The sequence below is a fragment of the Castanea sativa genome, chromosome 11, assembly GCF_040712315.1.
Source record: "Castanea sativa cultivar Marrone di Chiusa Pesio chromosome 11, ASM4071231v1".
In the NCBI taxonomy this organism is placed as follows: domain Eukaryota; kingdom Viridiplantae; phylum Streptophyta; class Magnoliopsida; order Fagales; family Fagaceae; genus Castanea; species Castanea sativa.
The window spans coordinates 21904136-21929090 of NC_134023.1; the positions used below are offsets into that span (position 1 = coordinate 21904136).

The 24955-nt window shown below is 36.1% G+C and overlaps 1 protein-coding gene across 1 annotated transcript in view; it reads right to left on the reverse strand.

The window, feature by feature from the left end:
• LOC142614507 (uncharacterized) overlaps positions 1-22217 on the reverse strand; it is a 36409-nt gene extending 14192 nt beyond the window's left edge. Inside the window, exon 1 of the mRNA XM_075787032.1 lies at positions 22067-22217. The gene's annotated coding sequence lies outside the window, so the exon portion shown is untranslated. The remainder of the gene's footprint in view (positions 1-22066) is intronic.
• Between the last annotated feature and the right edge of the window lie 2738 nt (positions 22218-24955).

A 24955-nucleotide genomic window follows, 5' to 3' on the forward strand; every position in this document is an offset into this window, starting at 1 on the left:
TAGCCCAAACCTCAGGGTATTTGTTTGGAATTTACCCAAGAAAATAACAATCCAAACAATCTAAGACCCTGCAAACCAAATACTACCCAAGATTCATGTTACAATAAAATCAACAAAGCCAAGGAGATAACACCTTAACATAAGATAGAGAGACACAACTTAAACTAAAAGTTTATTATTTGTTTGGACCCAAATATACTGTGTTAACTCCTTTAATGATTTTATTTTTCTTTCACGGTAAGACATTTATTTTCCTTTCATTAGTATATATTTAAAGGTCATTCTCTAGGGAAATTTCTACCCAATCCATTATATCTTCATGAATTTAGCAAATGTAAACTTATATAGAACCGATATTCATGAAGTATTGATTTTTTGGGTTATATATTTCTTTTTTATCTGTCTATGGTGTTTGGATCATGTTTCAATGAATGAACCAATACCATTGGTTCATGATGCCATTGTTGATGTTGTTAGCATGTTGTTTTAGTTTATATTTCTGCGTGTTAAATATAACAACTTGATTTTTGGGGAGAATATTGTGTGATTTTTAATTGATATATTTTGATTTTATTTATTTTCCCCTAAAATTTCAATTATGATGGTAGTAGATTCAAAGCATACATGTGTAATTTCTTCATGTTCATTTTTCCTGTAAAGTCTATGATAGGAAATATTTTAACTAAGAAATTCTCTATCTCCTTTTTCCCTTTAGGATAAAAGTATCCTTCACGTTTGTAGCATCCTTCGGGATAAGGATGTCCTTCAAGTTAAAGATCCCCCTTCAGGTCAAATGCCTACAAGGGCACCTTCCATTTCTTCCATCGGGTATGGAATCACCCGTCGAACCATCCAATACCGATGGTGGATTACACTTAGCCCCACGCCATTTGTGTGTTCTCCACTTGTGCATCCCTATATGGAAAGAATTTGCACACCAAATCCACAAATCCTTCTACATATTCGTATCCCCCAGTATAGGAAGAAAAGGCCTAAGATCTCAGAACATTAACTCCATATCTTCCCTACAAGGAAAGATCCTGCATTCATGGGATTTTGGTAAACTTTACTTCGCTACAGTCTCCTCTTCTCCAAAGTACATAAAAAATTTCCTAGTTCTTACACTTTTGAGTTATTGGAGATTCTTCTATCGCTGACTTAACCTTCAGAGGGTCTATGGCCAGTACCTTACCCGTGCTCTCTGTTGGTTCTTCATCTCTTATTCTTCAAGTACCCAAATTGGCGCGCATATGGATGATTAATTCACTGAAGATTTTTGTGCAGCATCAGTTCATGGGATCTTGGTCAACTCTACACCGTAATATAAGCACCAAGTCTCCTCTTCTCTAAGGTACGTAAGAAATTTCCTAGCTCTTACACTTTTGAATTATTGGAGATTCTTCTATCACTGACTTAACATTTGGAGGGTGTTTGATCGGCACCCTGCCAATAACCTCTATTGGTTCTTCATCTCTTATTCTCCAAGTACCCTAATTAGTGCGCATGTGGACGATTAGTTCACCGCCGATTTTTGTTCATCATTAATTCATGGGATCTTGGTTTGCTCTACACTGCAATATAAGCACTGAGTCTCCTCATCTCCAAGGTACATAAAAAAAATTTCCTAGCTCTTACACTTTTGAGTTATTAGAGATTCTTTTATCATTGACTTAACCTTCGAGGGTCTTTGGCCGGCACCCCACTAGTTCTCTCTATTGATTCTTCAACTTTTATTCTTCAAGTACCCTAATTAGTGCATTATTAGAATATGTGCCCTTTAAATCCTATTATATGATGCTATGTATGACATTATGTATGATATTATGTTATAGTTAATAAAGTTATTTAGTTATTATCTAAAATAATGGTAATATGAATATTTGTACATTATCATATGGTCCATGAGATGCATAGGATGTGATTTATGTGATTTAGTTACTGAAAATATAAATCACAAGTTCTTTGTAAACTCAGAATTTTAGCTCGTAATTGGTGATGAAATTGGACATTTCATCTACGAAGATTATAACATATCGACTAAGATGATTTGTCTTGATCATGGAAGTAAAGAATTCTAGTTGATATGTTTTAAGGGTTAAATTGAACTGAACCATTATAAGATTTATTAATCTACTAACAACTGTCAAATGAATAATAAATCTCACAACTTCTATTTACATGAACTCTCAATCCTGAGATAATAATGAACCTGATTATGAAGTGTAGGTTACTTTAATATATCAGGAGTGAGATCTAAAGTCACGATCAAAACCTCAGTATATTGAACAGCCGCATTTAATGTTGATGGAACATATATTCTCAAGATGAAATTCATAATCTCTTAACGAAGATATAAAATATTTCCTTAAGATAAGTTTAATGGATTTAGTTATTCAGAAAATTAGGTCTAACTACATTAGTAAGAAGTTACTAAAGTATATATTTATAAAATTAGATTTCATAAATATATGATGAATAACTTAAATAATTAAACTGTGTATCCAAGGATTAAGACGTAGTAATCTTCAAAGTCACAATCAATATTCATGACTTTGTATTACTACGAGTATTTTAATGAAGGGGTTGCATATATAATAAAATTTTGCAATTATATTTATATAGTGATATTAAATATAATTAATGGTAACTTTGGATTTGTCAAGAGTTGACAGATAAGCCCAAGGTTCATTGGAACTAGAGTCTTATTTGTTCCCTTTTGGTCCTATTCCAAGCCACATACTAAAGTCCAATTGGAATGGCTCAAAAGGCTAGTCCAATTAGATAATCAGTTAGATATAAGGAGAAAAACATACATAATTTTGTGTGGAATAAAAAAAATAGTATGTATGTGAATGTAAGTCATTATCTTATTCTCCCTTAAACACATATATGTAAACTGATTGAGAGACCACACTTCTTGGGCATAAGTGGAATTGGAGTAAAGATTAAAAGTGTTCCCGAGTACTTCTAATCTTTAGTTTTGAATTTCACCGCACCAAGGTATGCTCTTTTGTTCTTAAATTCTGAAATTTACATAGTACATGTTATCTATTGCGAATGAAGTAAATCCGTTGATTTTCCGCTACGTATGTTTTATGTGCGATACAAACTATGCTTTTCCCAATAATTGGTATGAGAGCGGTCTTGCATTTCAAATTTGTATAACATTTTTTGTGAGTTTTGGAATCAAAGATAGCAATTTCATGATGTTAGAAGATTCTACAATCAATTTTCTGATGGTTATTGAAATTATTGTTTGATAAAAACTAATATTGATGTTATGATGTTGTTTAAGTTTGATATTAAATTTGTTACATTGAACTTTAAGGCTATAGCATCAATGGAATTCAGTTTTGATCTCGATCTTTTTTTGATGTGATCAAGATACTATGTTTTGTTCAAGTGAAACATCAAAAACGGTTACCAGAAAATTTGAAAAATTTTAGTTTCACAAGTTTCGATCGATTGAGAATCACTTTCGATCCATCGAATGTTCTTTTTCGATCGATCAAGTAGCGATCAAGAATCGATCGAGTCAACCCGAGACTTTGTGATAAATTTTCTCAATTTTTCAATCGATCAAGAATTCCTTTCGATCGATCGAATATTCTTTTTCGATCAATCGAATAGGAATCGAGAACCGATCAAGTCATCCCGAAACTTTGAAATGGATTCAATGAAGATTTCGATCGATCGAGAAATACCTTTGACCGATCGAATGAACTGATTTTTGAAATTTTACTAAGTGTTAAAACATAGATGAAGTGCAAGGCTATGTGTGATGAGATTACACACTATTTCTAATTAAAAACTGTTTTTTCAAATATATAGTGGGAGAAAGATACAAAGGTTGGATCTCACGGCCTCTATTATCGATTCATAGTAGTGTAGGTAAGCACCTCGTCTTAGCGTATATGCCTTACGATCCCAAAGGAGGGTGTTTACTCCATAGTACTACAAGATTGAACTTACCCGTTTAAAATAGTGTGAACAAACACCTCGTCTTAGCGTATATGTCTCACGATCCCAAAAGAGGGTATTTTGTTTTATGGTACTACAAGTTTAAACACTATAAGGGAGATAAAATGTGGCTACACATGATTCTAGATAATGGTGTACACTAGACTAAGTGTAATGTTAACCTCCTAAAGGAACTATGTCATTATAACTTAAAGGCTAAAATTAATACGACATATTATTAGTGTTTGATAAGAGTTATCATGATAGCACTAATAATGTGAATGGTTTTCAATCAATCATGATGTTTATAATACTTGCTACCAAGAAATTATAGACATGGATTGGGTTGTCGTTGCATATTTTATGTTATGGTTTTATTAAGGTTCCATAATATATATTTATATGCTAAATTGATAATGTCTGGTTTACTTATTATATTCATGTTTATTATTTTCAAATTTAAATCATGGTATCTTTTAGCCCACTTATTGCTATTCTTAATAAAAAACAAACTGACTGGATCCAACTATGTTAACTAGAAAAGAAATTTGGACATTGTTCTTACTGCTGAAGAGCACAAATATGTTCTTAGTCAACATTATCCTAATTTTCCATCATCAGATGCTCCTCTTGAGGAAAAATAGTGATATAATCGTTGGAAAAAATCTAATGAGATTGCCAAGTGCTATATCCTAGCATCTATTTCAAATGTTCTACAGCATCAAATGTAGGATGTAGAACTAGCTTCAGACATAATGTTAAGTCTGAAGGAGATGTTTGATGAGCAAGGCTCTTCTACTAGGCAAGAAACTATGAGACATATTTATAATACCAAAAAAGCTGAAGGTACTTTAGTAAGGGAGCATTGTCTTAGGATGATCTCTCATTAGAATACACTGGAGGTTTTAGATGCTGATATTGATGGGGAATTCCGAGCGGATATGGTACTCCAATTACTACCAGAATCATTCAAAGAATTCAAACTTAATTATAATATGAACAAAAAAATTTATACATTGTCTGAATTAATGAATAAGTTGGTGGCGGCGGAAGGCATTCTTGGTACATTTAGTGTTGATACTAATATGGTTGAAGCTTATTCTTCTCAACCTAAGTCGAAAGGCAACGGAAAAAAGAAGAAGAAGAAGGACTTCACCAAGTAAAATGGTAAACAAATTGCCTTAGGAATTACCAACAAGGTAAAGAAAAAGGACTACGCCAAAGGAAAATGTTTCTATTGTGGCGAGAAAGGTCATTGGAAAAAGAATTGTATAAAATTCAAAGCTGCTAAGAATATGGGTATGAAAAGTTCATTCCTTTTTGAAACATGTTTGGTACAGAATCCCATGGATTCCTAGTGTGTAGATTCAAGTTGTACTAATCATATTTGCAATTCTTTACAGGGGTTTCAGGAGACCAGAAAGCTGAATGGAAGGGAAATGTTTCTTACTTTGGTTAATGGGAGCAAAATTCCAATTGTAGCCGTTGGAATATTTAATTTGTGTTTTGATTCTAGAGTTTTCATATTGGAAGACTGTTTGTATGTACCTAATATTCGTAGGAATTTAATTTCTGCAACTTATTTAGGTAGACATGAATATTATGTTATCCTGAAAGACAATGTTGTAATAAAGAAGGATGAAGTGTTTATCTGTTTTAGCAATATTGTTGATAGTCTTTATATTTTAACTCATGATAAGCATGAATTATACAATTCTAAATTAGATTATAACTCTCATGTAAAATTATTAAAGAGAAAGTTTCCTTCCACTAATGATTCATATCTTTGGCACCTACGTTTGGGTCATATTAATTCAAACAAAATTCAAAGACTAATCAAAAATGGACTCTTAGAGCCATTGGACTTTGATGGATTTCCAGTTTGTGAATCTTATTTGGAGGGTAAAATGACCAAAAGACCTTTTAATGCAAAAGGTAGAAGAGCCCAATGTTTGCTTGAATCAGTTCATACAGATGTATGTGGTCTTATGTCAACCCAAGCAAAATGAGGTTATGAGTACTTTATCACTTTTACGGATGATTACTCAAGATATAGTTATGTGTACCTAATGAGAAGGAAGTCTGAAACCTTTGAAAAGTTCAAAGAGTTTAGGGCTGAATTTGAGAATCAATTAGGTAAATGCATAAAAGCCATTCGATCTGATCAAGGTGATAAATATCTTCTTGGGGATTTCAAGGATTACTTAACTCAAAATGGGATTGTATCTCAATTGACTACACCTAGAACTCCCCAAAAAAATGGTGTAGTAGAGAGAAGGAACAAGACTCTTTTGAAAATTGTTAGGTCTATGATGAGTTACTCAACTTTACCAATTTCCTTTTGGGGATATGCCCTAAAAACTGCAATGCATATTTTAAATTTAGTTCCATCAAAATCAGTTCCCAACACAACTAAGGAATTGTGGAGTGGGCATAAGCCTAGTATGAGATACCTCCACATTTGGAGATATCCAGCAAATGTGTTGAAAGGAAAGTCTGATAAGTTGGAAGCAAAAACAGAAATATGCATGTTTTTAGGGTATTCAAACGAAACTAAAGATTATTTATTCTATAATCATAAAGATAACAAAGTATTTGTTAGCACAAATGCTAAATTTTTGGAGGATAATTATGTGAATAATTTTAATCCTAGAAGTAAAGTTGTCTTGCCTGAAATAAATGAACCTGTAATTGAACAACCAATGAATGAAATAAGGGATGATGTGACTGTATTAGATACACCACAAGATTCTACTCATGAGATGACTAATACATAGGTACCTCGTTGTCGTGGGAGAATTGTTCGGCCAGCTATAAGATTTATAGGTCTAGGAGAAACTTATGAAGCTATCTTAAAAATTGTTGAATCTGATCCTTACACTTATGAAGAGGCAATGAAAGATATAGATGCACATCATTAGGTCAAAGCTATGAAATCTAAATTGGATTCAATGTATTCCAATCAAGTATAGGACCTTGTAAAGGTGCCTAATGGCATTAAACATATTGGTTGCAAATAGGTTTACAAGAAGAAGAGAGGGATAGATGAAAAGGTTGAAACCTTTAAAGTAAAGCTAGTGACGAAACAGTATACACAAAAAGAATGTATTGACTATAAGGAAACTTTTTCGCTAATAATCATGCTTAAATCTAGGAATGGCAACGTGTCGGGTTCGGGCCGGGTTTTTGCATACCCGGACCCGACCCGCGGGCCAATACCCGAAACCCGGACCCGGCCCGAATAATAATCGGGTTTTTTCTCGGGGCCCAGACCCGCCCCGCCGGGCCCCGCGGGCCCCGTTTAACTTATTGGGCCCAAATTTAGCCCAACCAAAAAAAAAAAAATTTAAGCCGCGAGGCCAACCAAATTTAGCCCAACCAATCTTTTTTCCCTGTTCTGAAAAAATTTCCTCAACAACCACAACCCAGATCATAAACAATAATCACAAACCAAAACATGACAAAATTGAACAAAACCAAATCAAACCCAGCTGAGCTTTTCAAAAGGCAAAAACAATCATTACCTCAAATCTGTGCTGAGGCTGCAAAACGAAGTAAATGGGAAGTAAGCATGATTGCCATTTTCATTTTGCCAACAATTGAGATAACTTCGGCCCATCTCCAAAAAAAGAACATGCAGTGATCATCCAATCACGATTTTTTGCATATATCATTAAGGAAACATATATATCAACTCTCAATTCATACTCAAATTCAATCAAACAAAACAATTGAATTCCTGATAAGAGTCTATTCATTTCACATGTTCAACAATATAAACACTCCAACAAGTCATTAGTAAACCAACATAAAGTACCAACAAATATGAAACTTGTGAGACGAATCATTATCAATTACACCGTACCAGAATATATAGAATTCAATTCAAAACCAATGCAACCCATTTAAATACCAAAATGACCAAAAAAAAAATCCACCACAAAAGCATTAGAACAAAAAGCCAATCCAACAGAATTAATACACCAATCAGGTTCAGCTACACAAATCAAAAATGGGCATACCACCCAAAACCAAATTCAGCTGAATCATTTAACAAATCCATCAGATTCAGCTACACCAAATGGGCATCACAACAAAACCCAAATTTGAACCCAATGAATCAATCGAGGAAACAATAAGATTCAGCTACACAAATCAACCTGACAAAGAATCCACAGGCGGGCCGCGAGGCGAGGCGAGGCGAGGCCGCGAGGCCGCGAGGCGAGGCGAGGCGAGGCGAGAGCTGCGGGCTGAGGCGAGAGGGCTGTGTGCTGAGGCAAGAGGGCGGCTGGCTGTGAGTGTGAGAGAGGCGAGAGGGCAGGGGCGCAGGGCTGAGTGTGAGAGGCGGCTGGTCACTGGTGTGAGTGTGAGAGAGTAGAGAGTAGAGATTAGGGTTTCCCATACAAAATCAGAAAATATATATATAAGGGGTATTTTAGTAATTTCATATACCGGGTATTTATCCGGGTCGGGTTCCGGGTCGGGTCTGGATTTTTTTGATAAAACTCGGACCCGACCCGGACCCGCTTCGGGTTTTTTTTTTAAAATCCATACCTGACCCTATTCTTTATCGGACCGGGTAAAACCCGGCCCATTAGGGTCGGGCTAGACCGGGTATCCGCGGGTCGGATTTAAATTGCCATCCCTACTTAAATCTAGTAGAATTCTCTTGTCCATTGCTGCTTATTATGATTATGAGATTTGGCAAATGGATGTCAATACTACATTTCTTAATGGCAATCTTGAAGAAAAAATCTATATGATGCAACCGGAAGGTTTCATACCAAAGAACCAAGAACATATGGTATGCAAGTTTAAAATGTCCAATTATCGTCTTAAGCAGGCATCTAGATCATAAAAAATCAGATTTGATCAACCAATCAAATCATTTGGTTTTGAACAAAATCTTGATAAATCATGTGTACAAAAGACATCGAGTTAAAGAATGTCCTTAGAGCTTTATATTGATGATATTCTACTCATTGAAAATGATGTAGGGGTTATGTCATCAATAAAGTAGTAATGTTCCTAGTGCTTTGCCGAGATCTAAATAATAGAATGTTAGGCTTATCACAAGCTGGATATATAGATAAGGTTCTAAAACGGTTTAGCATGCAAAACTCCAAAAAATGATTACTTCCTTTTAGACATGGATTTCCTCTGTTTGATGGCCAAAGGCCTAAGACTCTTGAGGAACAAAATATGATGAGACAAGTTCCCTATGCTTCTGCAATGGGAACTCTCATGTATGCCATGCTATGTACTAGTCTAGATATCTGTTATTTAGTTATGTTATTCATTTGGTATGGCAGCCAATATCAATCAAATCTAGGACTTAAACATTGGCAAGCTGTAAAGCACATTCTCAAGTATCTAAGAAGAACGAGAGATTATATGCTTATTTACCGATGTAAGGATTTGATACTTATTGGTTATACAGATTCAAATTTTCAATTAGATCTTGATTTCAGAAAGTCCACTTCAAGTTGTGTGTTCACCTTGGAAGGTGGAGCCATAAGTTGAAGGAGTGTTAAGCAATCTTGTATTGCAGACTCCACCATGGAAGCTGAATATGTTGCTACTTGTGAAGCGGCAAAGGAAGCTGTTTGCCTTAAGAAATTCTTTTACGATCTTAGTATTGTAAGAATTGAGTAAGTTCCTATCACATTGTTCTGTGACAATAGTGGAGTGGTTGCACAATCCAAAGATCCAAGGAATCACAAGAAATGAGAGCACATTGAAAGAAAGTACCACATCATTCACGACATTGTTGCTCGAGGAGATGAAATAGTAGCAAAGATTGATAGTGCAAATAATCTAGCAGATCCCTTTACTAAAATCTTGCCCCAAAGGACTTTTGAATCACATTTGGAGAGAATGAGAGTTAAATTAGTGCACAATAGTCTTTAGGGCAAGTGGGAGATTGTTAGGATATGTGCCCTTTAAATCCTATTGTATGATGTTATGTACGACATTATGTATGATATCATATTATGACTAATAAAATTGTTTAATTATTATCTAAAATAATGGTAACATGAATATTTGGACATTATCATATAGTCCATAAGATGCATAGTATGTGATTTAGTCACAGAAGATATAAATCACAAGTTCTTTGTAAATTCAGAATTTTAGTTCGTAGTCGGTGACGAAATTGGATATTTCATCTGTGAAGATTATAACATATCAACTAACATGATTTATCTTGATCATGGAAGTGGAGACTTCTAGTTGATATGTTGATATATTTTAAGAATTAAGACATATTGAACTGGACCGCTGTAAAATTTACTATTCTACTAACAACTGTTAAATGAATAATAAATCTTACGACTTCTATGTACATGAACTCTCAATCCTGAGAGAATAATGAACCTGATCATGAAGTGTAAGTTGCTTTGATATATCAAGAGTGAGATCTAAAGTCACGATCAAAACTTCAGTATGTTGAGCAACCGCATTTAATGTTGATGGAACATATATTCTCAAGATGGAATTCATAATCTCCTAACGGAAATATAAAATATTCCCTTGAGATAAGTTTAATGGGTTTGGTTATTCAAAATGTTAGATCTAACTATTTTAGTAAGAAATTACTAAAGTATATATTTATAAAATTGGATTTCATAAATATCTGATGAATAACTTAATGGATTAAACCGGGTACTCAAGGAATAAGATGTAGTAATCTTCAAAGTGGCAGTCAACATTCATAAATTTGTATTACTATGAATATTTTAATGAAGGGGTTACATGTATAATAAAGTCTTGTGATATAATTTATTAATAAGGCCTAGAGTGCAATTATATTTATATAGTGGTATTAAATATAATTAATGGTAACTTTGAACTTGTCAAGAGTTGACAGATAAGCCCAACGCCCATTAAAGCTAGAGTCTTATTTGTTCCCTTTTAGTCCCACTGCAAGCCACATACTAAAGCCCAATTGGAATGGTCCAAAAGGCTAGTCCAATTAGATAATCAATTAGATATAAGGAGAGAAACATACAGAATTTTGTGTGGAATAAAAAAAATGGCATGTATGTGAATGTAAGTTATTATCTTATTCTCCCTTGAATACATACGTGTAAATTGATTGAGAGATCACACTTCTTGGGCATAAGTGGAATTGAAGTGAAGATTAAAAGTGTTCTCGAGTGCTTCTAATATTTGGTTTTGAATTTCACCACACCAAGATATACTCTCTTATTCTTAAATTCTGAAATTTACATAGTATATGTTATCTATTGCAAATGAAGTAGATCTATTGATTTTCCACTGCGTATGTTTTATATGTAATACAATCTACGCTTTTCCCAACACGCGTATGTGGGCAATTAATTCACTAACAATTTTTGTGCATTATCAGTTGGCACCGTCTATGGGAACGAGTAATTGGCCATATCACTGCTTCTAAGACAAAGAATTGCATGGTCCAGACACGATCAATGACTACCACCAATCCAAAGTTCGGAACCCCTCCAATGCCTTGTAGAGGCAAGTACAGAGCCTTGCAGCGGCCATTGAGCGACTTACCCAGCAAAATCAAGAGCTCAAACATCAGATGAACCTGGTGAATAAGCATCGTGCCCAGAACAATAATCAACATGAAGAACAACAAAACGACGAGCACAACGATAGTCACCTTCCAATAGGAGATCAACATGAAAGGGAAGATCAAGAAGAAAGCAATGTCGCCAGCAGGTGCAACCGATGGAAGGATGCTAACTGTTTGTCAAAATTGGAGAGCAACGCAATGGGCATGGCACTAGATATGCAGATGATGAAAGATAAGATGAACATGATGATAAATGCCATGAGGGGGTGAGTGTCCACCAACTTGGATGAACTAGTCCACCATACTGACTCTCCCTTTATGGTACATGTCACATCTTGTCCCCTTTTGCCTAAATTTTGTATGCCTTAGGTGGAGGCATACGACAGGATGAAAGATCCACTTGATCACCTATTGTCATTTAAAACTCTAACGCACCTACAGGGAGTACCCGACAAGATAATGTGCAGAGCATTTTCAACCACACTCAAAGGGCCGGCTAGGGTGTGGTTTAGCAAGATCACTCCAAACTTTGTCTCAACCTTTAAGGACTTGAGTGGGTACTTCATCATGCACTTCATTGGCAAACAAAGCTACAAGAGGTCCTCGACATGTTTCTTGAACATCAAGCAACAAGAATATGAGAGCCTGAGATCGTATGCGACTCGATTCAATAAGGAAGCCCTTTTGATTAGCGAAGCCAACGACAAGGTCTTGGTCATGGCCTTTACTAATGGACTCCAATATGTGGAATTCCTTTTCTCTATCTACAAGAATGACCTGAAGACAATGACAGACATGATATATAGAGCTACTAAGTATATGAATGCTAAAGATGCCATGATAGCCCGAGTGGGCAGATTGAAGAAAAGGGAAAGATAGGACAACCCTCGTCCGGATGGTGGAAGGAAATCAGACGAGTGACAAAAGGGAAGATAGGAGGTCAACCTCCTTCCCAAAGGATGACCAATTTCACCCCACTGAACACCCTGCTCAAGCAAGTTTTCATGCAAATAAGCGACAACTCAACACTCAGGTGGCCAGGCAAGTTGAAAAGTGATCCTAACAAGTGCTCAAGGGATAAGTATTGTCGCTTCCATTGGGACCATAGGCGTAACACCTCTGAATGCTATGATTTGAAGTAGAAGATATAAGCTCTCTTCAAACAAGGAAAGCTACAACAATTCGTCGAATGAAGGAGAGTTGAAAGGAACCCCCCTAGAGATCTAGAGCCCAATGATAGGGCAGAAGAACGCCTGAGAGCTCTGCTCAAAGAAATAAGGGTGATCGAAGGAGGAACCACAATGCCTAGGTCTTCTAAAAACACAAGAAAGACTTACCTCCGCATGGTGCAGAATGTACAAATCGTCGGTCGCCTCCCTAAGCTATCAAGGGTAAAGAATATGCCCATTACCTTCTAAAGAAGATGCCTGATAGCTCCATCACTCACACAACGATGCGTTGGTCATCACCCTATTCGTAGCTGATTATACCACCTTAAAGGTGTTGGTGGACAATGGGAGCTCAGCCGACATACTCTATTATCCCACCTTCAAGCAGATGAGAATTGATAAGAAACAGCTCCTACCATTAAACACGCCACTCATGGGGTTTGGCAAAACCAAGGTGTTCCCCGTTGAGTCAGTCGCATTGCCAGTCACCATTAACACCTACCCATAGTAGATTACATTTTTGGTTGTTGGCTGCTCTTCAGCTTACAATGCCATCATTGGACGACCTACGCTCAACACATGGAGAGCAGCCACCTCCACCTACCATCTGCTTGTTAAGTTCCCGACTGAATACAGGATAGGAGAAGCGCACGGGGATCAGATGGCAGCATGTGAATGCTACATAGCCATGCTGGAAATGGATGATCATTTATAGACCTTGAATATCAAAGTACGACAAGTGATAGTGGAACCAATAAAGGAATTGGAAGACATTTCTTTAGAAAAAAGTCACCTAGATAGAATCACCTATATCAGCACCCAAGCGGACTCTTCGATCTGTCGAGAGCTCAAATTCTTCATGAAAAACAACTTGGACGCCTTCGCCTATAGCCATGAGGACATGCCAGAAATTGATCAAAGTATCATGGTCCATCAGCTCAATGTCTCCTTATCCTTCCCTCCTGTCTGATAGAAAAAGAGAGTTTTCACCCATAAGAGGGACAAAGCCATAACAAAAGAAGTTCGCAAGCTACTGGATGCAAGATTCATCAGGAAAGTATACTAACCCCGACTAGTTAGCTAACATAGTGATGGTCAAAAAGGTCAATGGTAAATGGAGGATGTGTGTAGATTTCACCAATCTGAACAGGGCTTGCCCGAAAGACAGCTACCCATTTCCACGGATTGACCTTTTGGTAAACTCGATGGCTGGGCACCAGTTGTTAAACTTCATGCCCTCATCCTCACCAAGGCCTAAAATGAGATGGACAAGAGGATTAGGCTTGTTAAAAATTTTATATATATATATATATATATATATATATATATATATATATATATATGTATGTATGTATGTATATAAATAAATATAAGGGAACAAAGGGAGCCAAACTCACCCTTGTCAAGTTAAGGAGACCCAAGTCACCAAAGGCCTCAGTTTCATGCTCTGAGCACTCATCAAGGTCCACATCCCTGACGAATTTACGGGCACTACCCACAGTAAACCCCTTGTTTCTCACCATCAGGGGGGTAGGAGGATTGGCGTTGGGACCTTGAGATGTCATAAGACCTTTGCCTATGCCATGACGGGGAGATTGCATTTTTTGGACCATCTTTGCTTGCTCCAGATGGTCCACTGTATCAAAAGTGTTCTTGTTCGGATGACCTCTGTTGCTCAAGGGTTTCCTCTTTTGACCTACTTTTGCCGGAGGAGCTGACGACCCCCCAGATTGTGGAGCTCGGAGAGTAGCCGCTTTTCTTATCTCCGTTTGCTTTTTTCTTTCTAGCATCCAGCTCTAAGAAAACACAACAATGATAATGCCGAGTTAGTTGAGAAAACTGACGAATAAAGTAGACATATAAAGAAACTTACAGTTTGAGATTGAGCATCCAAACGCCTAGCCTTGTTTGTCGATTCAGGTCACTCATAAAAAACTTGGAGATTGTCAAGTGTGAAAAGATCTTTCCACCCTTATCGTTTGATAGGGATCTCAAGAGTATGATTAATAAAGTTTTCTTGCTAAGGTGATATCGTCAAATAGGTTTAGGCTACAGAAATGAAAACAAATAAATTAGGAATAGAATAAAACCGATGGAACAAACAAGGAAGACAACCTGATGACTCACCAGACTTGTCCATTATTGCCTAGGTATTATCGTAACCTTCACCTATAATTTCCCACTTGTTAGGTTTACACACCCAGTTGGAACCTTGAACAAAGAAATACTTGTTTTTCCAATTGTGATTGGAATCAGGCATATCATATACCAATTCCAATGACACTTAGCAACACATGAAATTATAAAAGTCTTGTGACGCAAAAATTTGTTGGGGCTTGTAACAATATAAGAACTTGTCGAGAGAAAGACCACGATGACCTCCACTCATCCGGTCCCACAACACTTTGGCCCAAGAAATATCCTCCATGCGTTGGGAGATATTTGGCAGACGGATATACCCAGGTAATTCGCTAGTCGACGATGGATCTCATTGAGAGGCAGCCTAGTAAAAAACAATGTCCTCAGCCTCTCCCGAATAACACTTCTCCCCTCTAAGAGCCCTTTGTATGGGGACATCGTCGGGAATTTGGAAGCAAGGACAGAGCCTTCTAAAAGACCTCTTTCATCATTTTAGGGGGAAAATCGTTCACCGCCAAGATCCTAGGGAGGACGAACTCCCTAAAACTTGCCCTGATGGACTGGCCACTTCCTCATCCTCCTCGGATGGATTAGCCGATGGCTCCCTTTCAAAACCAACTAGGTAGTTGGCCATGGATTCGTTTCCCTACAAGGAAACCTCGTTGTCGCCCGACTCTAGACAAACAGACGAAGAATATTCATTCGTCACTTAACCATCATTTGACATCCTCCCACCTACAAGCGACAAATGAAAACTAAGAAACTACTCGTTGGACAACCAAACATTGGACCAACAACCACTCCAACAGTAAGTAAATAAACAGAAAGGTTCAAAGAATAAAGACTTACCCAATAGAGGTGACGATTGAAGAATGATGGACAAATCATTGAAACGGGTGGCTTCAAAAGCAACAAACAATCCCAAAAACTGACGAGAAAATGAGAGCTCCACACGATGTCAAAAAGCAAAAAGAATTAACAATAAGGTCAGTTAGTGCATTGAGCTATTATAGGGCGAACAGGTACAAGAAATGAAGCGATTGTTCGTGTCACCCAATTAGGAAATGCCACATGTCACTTGTGCACCATAAAAAGACTCTTTTGCCCTCATAAATGGCACGGGCTCGAGGCAAGCCACTAATGGATCATGTCATCCCGACGTATTTAGCAACCCGTCAGTTATCTCGATGAATACGGAATAAGGGGTAGCTAATAGGGAATATTTTAAGTAAGAAATTATCTATCTCATTTAGCCCTTTAGGATAAAAGTATCCTTCGGGTTTGTAGCATCCTTCAAGATAAGGATGCCCTTCAAGTTGGAGATCCCCCTTTCGGGTCAGATGCCAATGAGAGCACCTTCCATTTCTTCTATCAGGTATGGAATCACTTGTCAAGCTATCCAATACCAACGGTGGGTTACACTTAGCCCACACTATTTGCATGCTCTCCACTTATGCGTCCCTATATAAAAAGAACTTGCACATCATGTCCAAAGATCCTTCTACATATTTGTATCCCCCTAGTATGAGAAGAAAAGCCCTAAGATCTCAGAACATTAACTCCATATCTTCCCTACAAGGAAAGCTCATACGTTCATGGGATCTTAGTCAGCTTTACATCGCTATATAAGTACTGAGTCTCCTCTTCTCCAAGGTACAAACAAAATTTCCTAGCTCTTACACTTTTGAGTTATTGGAGATTCTTCTATCACTGACTTAACATTTGGAGGGTCTTTGGCTGGCACCCTACTAGTGCTATCTATTGGTTCTTCATCTCTTATTCCTTTAGGTACCCTAATTGGCGCACGTGTGGACAATCAATTCACTGGCGATTTTTGTGCATCATCAGTCTAATTTTTATTTCATCATCACCATTATCAATTCATCAATATTTTTTCTCAAATTTGAGTTTTGACTTTGTATATATATACCAATTTCTCTTCCCTTTTGGTTTCAACAAACATAATGAGTTTTGGTTTCAAGCTAAATCTCAAGTTGGGATTTCCAATTCATTTTCATTCCCTCACCAACTCACCTTCCAGGCTTTCTTCATCTTATGGTGGTTTTTTATTGTCTCAATATAAATAAAAAGAAAATAAATTAATTTTTCAACGATGCACACTTAGTGCTTTAAATTTAGTTTATATATATGCCACCTCATAATTTTGCAATTCATATATAGGGTCTATTTGGGATTCGCTTATTTTGTTGAAATTGAAATTTTTTTGCTGAAAGTACTATAGATAAAGGTAAAAGTTAACTGAAATAATACAGTAAAACCTATGAATAGTACCAAAAAGTGCAATGAGACCCATGAATAGTAGCAAAAATAAGCTGAATAGTAAAATAAGTTGGCAAAATTAATTTTTACCAAACGAACACTTAAGCCTAACAAAGTATGAACAGAGTAGAGCAGAGCGGAGTGCAGAATTGACTTTACAAGTTGACCAACTTAAAACAGTTTTAATGGAGATTGAAATTTGGAGTTTACTCTATGAGCATGGGTGCGTTTCCAGATTCGCTGGATTCGGGTGCGGGTGTGAGTGCGAGTGCGAGTGCGGTAAGATGCAGCGATTAAAAAATTATTTAAAAAATTTTTATTTTTATTTTTAAGGATAATTACACTTTGCCCACATGTGGTTTGCCTCTAATTCTATGTGCCTACCCGTGGTTTAAGTCTTGACACTTTGCCCACCTGTGGTACCCACCGTTATTCTGCCGTAACCCACCTCTTCTTCAGCCGTTACTCTAACACGTTTTCTTTCAAAATCAAAACACAAAACAGATCAAAAAGTTAAGGTTTTTTTATTATTTAACTTCTACAAGAACATATGCCTAGAAAAATTACAATTAACAATCTGGCCAATAAGAATATACTCAAAAAGTAAGATTAAGCAAGCAGGATACAACATGTTGAAATGAAATAAATCACAGTAATCAAATTTTACCGCAAATTCATTTACACCACACAATTTAGCAGCCAACTCTTTCAAACTACAATGTAACTAAGATAGAATATAGGTACTGTTCAATTAGCACACTGAAAGCGATTTTTCTTTGTAAAAAGAAAAACCAAACATTGCTCCTAAAACCAATTAAAAGTACATACAAAGTGCCAACCAACCGTTGTACAAAAACGTATCTCCAAGATCACGAAAATTACAACGAACCCAATTCAAAATTGCAACTTTCCATAACATTAAAGCATAACAATTTGAACTTTATCAGTTTAACTACTCTAAAACCAATTGAAGCAGTAAATAAACAAATTAGCCTCATATTCAAATCAAGAAAAAAAACCCACTGATCCTGAAACTTCACAACAATCCAAAAAGAAAAAAATCATCAACAATCTATAACTAAAAAAAATCTAAACTTTGAAAAGAAGAGGGAGGGAGGGAGGGAGGGAGAGAGAGATCTAAGCGAGAAAGCCAATCTAGCCCTATATACCAGCGAAGTCACGGCCACGATCATAGTCACGGTCGCGATCGTAGTCATGATGGTGCTCTGAAGATTTCCTCTTGACCGGGCGTGGAGCGTCTGGTGATCTCTCGAATCAGTGACGCTGGGGATGGTGCTCCAAGTCTGGCAGTGGGGAGGAGGAATAGCAGTAGTGGAGAGGCGGATGAGGCGCTACTGCTTGGTGAACGCCGATCACCGCCAGCTTTGTCCTTCTAACGACACTTGATCTTCACCGGCCTTCTCCCCCTCTCTCTCTCTCTCTCTGCTGCGTTCTTTCTCCCTCTCTCTCTCTCTTTTATTATAAATATCATATAATCTTTGGTCTCCGAGGAATGAATGGTTATGATATAAGAAAGGAAAATATGATATTTATAATGGTTGACTTGGGTTTGATTTTCTGGGCATATGTTTTAAGCAATCAAAAACCATAACTTTTTGATTAGTTTTGTGTTTTGATTTTGAAAGAAAACGTGTTAGAGTAACGGTTGAGGGAGAGGTGGGTTACGGCAGAGTAACGGTGGGAACCACAAGTGGACAAAGTGTCAAAACTTAAACCACGGGTAGGCACATAGAATTAGAGGCAAATCACAGGTGGGCAAAGTGTAATTATTTCTTATTTTTAATATATTGCTAAGAAAACCGTTTCACATTATATAAACATATACCAAATAAAAAATCAATATTACTGGTTTTTTATTTTATTTTATTTATATACATATATTTCTTATATAATTTATTGAAAATATTAAAATTATAAGTCTATGTTTCAACTAGTATATCAATATTATGCCTAAATATCTGCCTAAATTACAATTATCACTTTTTAGAATATTAAAAGTTTAAAACAGTAATATAATATGTACGTAGATAGGGGTGTTTTGGTTCGGTTTCGGTAGGTTTTTTTTTAATTGGCCAACCGAAACCGAAATTTTCAGTTTCCAAAGTTGTCAACCGAAACCGACTGAAATAGTTGAAACACTGTCGGTTTCGGTTTGTTTCAGTTTTTGGTCTGTTTTTCGATCAGTGTTCGGTTTCAGTCAACATCACAGATTCACAGTCACAAAAAGAAAAAATAAAAATAAAAAAAAAAAAAAAAAACCTCAACATCACATGGGGTTATCAATTTTTCAAGAAGAAAATAACAACTCAAAATCACAATCACAGATTCACTGAAAATAGTATTGATTCATTATTAAACAAAACCCAAAATACAAAAAAGAGAGAGGGTTATCGAGAAATGTCACCGTGAGAAACTGAGAATGAAAAGATCAAGCCGATGTAGGGAGGCCGGCATGTGGAGGTGGCGACAAAGGCTGATTCGTCTAGAGGCGGCGGCAAAGATATGTGACTCATAGAGAAGAGAGAGGCACGGCCATGGGACTCAGAGAAAGGGAAAAAATGAGGAGGCACTGAACTACTGAAGCGAGAAGGGTAGAGACTAGAGAGAGACAGAGAAAATTGGGGGAGGGGGCGGCTTGAAGGTCCATGAGACTCAGAGAAAGTAAAAAAAAAAAAGGAAGAGGCGATGAACTGCTGAAGTGAGAAAGGTAGAGAGAGACAGAGAACATTAGGGAAGGGGGCAGCTAAAGAAAGGAAGAGAAAAGAATAGGGGGGTATTTGAAGGTCCATGAGACTACTAGGGTTTTAAAAAAGAAAAAAGAAAAAAAGAGGCGATGAACTGCTGAAGTGAGAAGGGTAGAGAGAGATAGAGAACATTGGGGAAGGGGGCGGCTAAAGAAAGGAAGAGAAAAGAATAGGGGGGTATTTATATAAACTACTAGGGTTTTAAAAAATAAAATTGCAAAAAAAAGCGCCCATGCGAAGGCTCGACCTAGGGATCAGTTAGGCAACACATAGGGACTATACCACTAAGCCACTATTGATTTATGTCTTAAAGCTACACACACACACACACACACACACACACACACACACACACACACACACACACACACACATATATATATATATATATATTCGGTTCAGTTCGGTTGGTTTCGGGGTGAAAAAATCCAGCACCGAAACCGAACCGAAATATTTTGGTTTTCTAAAATTCAAACCGAAATCGAACCGAAAAATTGAACTCGGTTCGGTCGGTTTCGGCCGATTTTTTCAGCTCGTCAATTTTTTGCACACCACTAGTACGTAGATAATGAAAAAATAATAATAATAATAATAATAATAATAATAATAAAGCCACAAGTTAAAAAATCTTTAAAAAAGAAAGAAATAAAGATAGTATATTTACGTTTGGGGGAAGGGTTAGACTTAAGGTCTGTTTGGGTACAGCTAAAAACTGAAACTGAAAAACACTGTAGTAAAATAATTTTTTAATGGGTTAAAAACATTGTTTACGCTTAAAATCACTGTTTATTGGCCTAAAATCACTGTTCATGGCCAATGAACAGTGACAAGTGCGCGTCCAGCAAAAAAAAAAAAAAAAAAATCATGAAACGCAGACGTTGGGCTGATACGCCCAATCCAAACCCATCCTTAATAAAAAAGTTGGAGAGTTTCAAAGTTCAAACTCTCTTTGCTACTTTCCAATGCTTTGTCACATGACTACTAACTAAGCTCACAAAACTAAAAAGAAAGAAAAAAGAGAAACAAAGCAAAGAAACTAAGAGCAGGAGATGAAAGTCAGAAGACTCAAAAAAACAAAGAACAAAAGAGTAAAAAGGAAACAGAGAAGAAGAAGCTTGATCTACGATTTTGCGTTGTCTGTGATGAGCTGGGATTGTTCTTCAGGAAACCAGAACGAGGTGGTGAGTGTATCGGGAACGAAAAAAAAATGGGACACGGCTTTAACAAAATTTGAAGCTCTTTACAAAATTGTATCACAATAAATCAGGTCACAAAAGCTTCTACCTCGCTACTTTAAAAAAAAAAAAAAGTAAATAGATAATTGTTGCCATTCCTTTGTACCCAATAAGTATGCAGTCCTTATTAGAGCGAATGAGAAAAAAAATAAAAAAGAAGAAGAATGATGACCAGTTGTTTCAGCTCATTTAGAGCCCCAACGGCTTTAACACCTCACTAAAATGTGTTGTTATAAGGTAGCCCCCAAATGGGCCAAATGGCATCTTATTATTTTAAGCTGACTATCACATTCTACCATTTGAATAGTTTTCTTGGAACATGTTGTGTTAATTCTGAGAATTTACCCAGTTTGACAGTCTTCTTCCCTATCTCTGATCTACCTATGAATTTCTATCTTTATATTCTCTTGTGCAATTTCTATCTCTAATCTACCTATGAATTTTTACCTTCATATTCTTTTGTACAATTATTGCAGTGAATTAGTACTAAACAGAAAAATGTTAATAGAATGCAATGGGAATTGGATAGCTTAGTGCCATATTTCTATGTTCTGGTCTTTTGCATGAAGGTTGCATAATATTAGACAAAGCTTGATTTTGGATATAATATCTGTTTTAGTTTTGATCCTGAGTAGGTAGATAGATAACACAAAAGAAAATTCAAACAAATTGGAGATTTTGGCATTATAGACACAATATTCAAACAAATTGGAGATTTTGGCATTATAGACACAATTTCAATGATCTCTAGACGTTAACTGCATCTATTAAATAAAGTCAAAAAATCATATAGCTAATGAACATAGAGAGATTGCTCTGATATCAATTGATTAAATAAAATTCAAAATTTTAAGCATGAATGTATCCCAAATACTTTGCTATTAAACTTCGGATCTGTCTTACATCATTAGCATATGTAAAAAAAATAAATAAATGCAATAAACATGTATACCATACCCGAAAGCTGAACACTCGAGCGCTGTTGCTGGATTTTGAGGTTCCCGTCCTTTCTAATCATATCCCATTTGTTTCTTATTCTCTAAAGATATGGACTGCTGAAATGAAGAGAAATGAAGAATGAATGCTATGACTTATTTAATACGAGTTAGGTGAGATGTATATTCTTATATGTTAGAAGATGAGATGTAGTCATCATTGAATTTGGATCTCTTCTTTTTTCTTTTTCTTTTTTTCTGTTTCTTTTTAATGATGAAAACAATTCGTGTAATATAATATACTTCATGACTCATAAAGCTGAGCTGTAGTCAACAATTGTGAGCAGCCTAAAACAGAAAATTTAGATAAACAGTAGCTTAATGATTAAAGTACACATCTTAGATATTAATTAATTGATCAAGCCTTACCTAACAACAAATCATCCTTTATTAATCATGAAAATATTTTGGACCTACTAATGCTTTAATTTTGTTTTAGAATATTTTGAATATATGTTAAAAATGAAGAATCGATATTCTATTCCCATGAAGAATGTAAACCTACCTCATTCCTCATTAGGCAACTTTCTTAGCCATTTCCTAACAACACCTCTCCCCATAGTGGAGTTATTTCTGAATGTCATTCACAGGAGAAACAATTATTCCTTCATACTAGCCTTCAATAAAACATGCATGTCTTGTCTTCAAAGGAAGGAAAGTAACAAAAAAAAATGACACATAAAGTTCTGATTATGCATCTTGAAACCTCAAAATATCATTTGCAAAATAGGGTTATAAAGGGAAAAAAATTAAAATGTTGCACACCGAGGTGGTAGATTTGTCATAAATTTGGAGTTATATTGATAATGACAAAGCTATTATGAAAAGTATTTAGTAAATCTAATACTGTACAATCTAGGGAATTTCCACTTGGCCAAGTTCCACAAACAAGTTAAGGGAAAGAAAACCCCGAATATTTAAATATATGTAAGTCCTCTATAGGGATATCTTCAAATACCAACATGACACATGGATTTGATGTGTCATGATATATATAGTATTGGGGGATTATGGGACTAAAATTAAATCCACTAGCAATTGTTGGTCACAATATTTTTAGTATCATGATTTTGGCAAGTAGCAGAGCTAGTTCACCTAAAGCAAAACAGAACTTTCTGAATATGTTTCTAATTGACACCTTACTCCAACAGCATGGTAACTCCCATTTGATAATCTAATGCATACTCTTTTTTAAATTTTGTTTAAGCTATTCTTAAGAAAAATTGACTAATAAATAATAGTTGAAAAATTGAAATTGTTACTTACATATAAGTTGTAGATGATGATTCTAAATAATCCCTCTGACTAAGTGAAGCCAATGGTTCTGGTAGTGACAGCAGAGGATCAGCTTCAAGACAACTACATGAGTCAATTGACCATCTCATTGGAACAAATAAACACCTATAGTAAATAAAATGTTTAGTTAGGGTTCCACGATGAACATCTTAATAGTCAGCTACTTTCTTTTTCCAAGTTTGAGTAAGTCCACATAAAAGTTTTGATTTTCTTCTTTCCCGCACCCTGCAGGCCCAAGGCACATATTCTGTAACAATGCCTTTGCTTAAATAGTAATTATAAATAGATGAAGACTCTTGAACAGCCTTCTTTAAGTATAATTGACAGATTCCTTAGTTTAGGCAAACTTCATTGTACCATGTTGCCTCCAACCAGAAACTCTAACTAGAATAGCATATAAGTGAATGTTTCCACTTTTTACAAGTCTTCAATGTCTCCTTGGTTGTGAGTTGGATGTGTTTCTTTCCCATAGGTCAAAGGTCCAATGGATTGTAGAGAAGGGGGGAAAAATTCACCATTTAGCTTCAGAAACAACATTTTTTATTTTAAAAAAAAGTTGACTAGAAGCTAATTGACAAATCATAAATTCAGACAAATGCTTACCCATTGAGAGATTTGTATTTGCATTGCAGTAAAGTTCCTCTTCTCATGCCTCAGTGACCACCAATCTGTCATAGCATAAGTGCAAATAAATGATTACACATCTGTAAGCTGTCTTCATCCTATGTTGACCACTGCATGGATATTGGCAACGTTGCAGATGGAAAATTTGCTGGACTGTATATTCAGGCGACACAGAAGTTCATGGCATGTTTTGATGAAACCAAAAATCCATTATACTATCAGGGCAGACCATATTTCACATGACCAAGGTAGAGACTGCATGCAGGGGCCATGGGACTTGCAGCAGTCAGAGTCTTTGCATTTAGGATTCTCTCAACTGAAATTATTTGGTACAAGAAAGACAAAGAATTCAGTCCAAATGAAGAAAGCAAACAGTTTTCAATCTGTGTTTCTTTCCCATAGGTCAAAGGTCCAATGGATTGTAGAGAAGGGGGGGGGGGAATTCACCATTTAGCTTCAGAAACATCATTTTATATATATATAAAGAAAAAAAAAAGTTGATTAGAAGCTAATTGACAAATCATAAATTCAGACAAATGCATACCCGTTGAGAGATTTGTATTTGCATTGACTCACCTTATCCACTATATAATTCTCAAATAAGACATCAAGATGATTTGCTACTCTTGGTATTTCAGATAATGGCAAAATATCCCAAACCTTCAAAATTTGAATGTAATATGAATTTTCCTTGAGGATGTCAGCAGTCCAAACAAGATTCAGACACCCATTGAGCTTGTACTGCTCTAATAATTGGGAAGAAGTTCCCTGATAAAAAAAGAGGTTTTTATTCTTGTGTGATTGACGCCAACCATTTGCTAGATTTTCCAATAAAGTAAGCACTTGTTTACAAGTCTCAGCATTTTTCACTCTCGACAGGGAATTCAAAAATTTCATTGCTGAAAGAGACCTATAAAAAACAAAAACAAAA